This window comes from Propithecus coquereli, unplaced genomic scaffold (genome assembly GCF_000956105.1).
Source record: "Propithecus coquereli isolate 6110/MARCELLA unplaced genomic scaffold, Pcoq_1.0 Scaffold50, whole genome shotgun sequence".
Lineage (NCBI taxonomy): Eukaryota > Metazoa > Chordata > Mammalia > Primates > Indriidae > Propithecus > Propithecus coquereli.
Window position 1 is genome coordinate 5,796,034 of NW_012150841.1, and position 1,108 is coordinate 5,797,141.

Here is a 1,108-nt window from a genome sequence, read left to right on the forward strand (position 1 = left end):
CCCTCTCTTACCCTTTCAGTTCCGGCTGCAAAGAGTGCATTCAGAGAGATGAGCAAAAAGGGCTACTTGCTTTATTACCCAAAGTATAACAGCTCCTTAGTAAAGTGGGATTGCAGTATATGGCAAGGTCTCCCCTCCCTAAATGTTGACATCGGGACTTAGGAGGCCCATTTTTACCCACTCAGTTTTCAGCGGAGAACATGGAGATTTGAAGGCTTCTTCCTCTGCAGGGAAGGGGGCTGCACTGGGGGAGATGGTAGAGAGCTCCTCCCCAGTGAGATTAGGGCATGAGAACAGCAAATGGAGGAGACAATGGCAATTAGAAGGTTCCAGAGAGCCTGGGCTATGTGCGTAGAATGACATGTAACCTGCCCAGTATAGAACAATGAATGTTAGTTCTCTCCAATCCCCTTGGTCTGCTGAGGCTCCTCCTCTTCCCATGAGGAGTTCAGGGGAGGAGGCTAGAGAGAGGGCTTGAAAGTCTTTCCATCCTCCCTAACTCACGGTTCCTGGTAGCTTTCCAGCACCATTTATAGGTGACATCTATAGGTTCTCTCAGAACCCTGGAAAGGTAATTTATTGAAGGTTAGAGGCCAAACTATTTAAAATGACAGTTTCATTTTCTTGGGCTTCGGTTCCTCCTCAGTCACTTTTCGCAGGGGTAGGGTAAATTTTATTGAAGTATAACATGCATCCAGAGAAGTGAACAAAGTGTAAGTGTGCAGTTCAATGCATTTTCACAAAGCAAACATACCTGTGTAGATAGAGCCCAGATCAGGAAACGGAGCACCCCAACTCCCCAGCCACTTTTGTTTCTGATGTTTCCCTTGACAGAGAACACATAAGCTGGATGCCAGAGTAGAGTTGACATGTTCCTAAAACCAAGTGGTGAAAAATCTTTTGGCAAAAAGTTTTCTCCTGACATTGGTAGGAACAGGACTAGCCATGAATTAGGGTTTCCACCAGCAAGCACAGGAGTTCTACTATGTGTCCATCCAAACGAGGGGCTCCAAGAGCTGCCCAGATCAGGGGATGCTACTGGTTACTGTCCAAATTCTTAGACTTGGAGCCAGATTCTAGTTTTCTTGATGTGGCATAAGCTGAACCT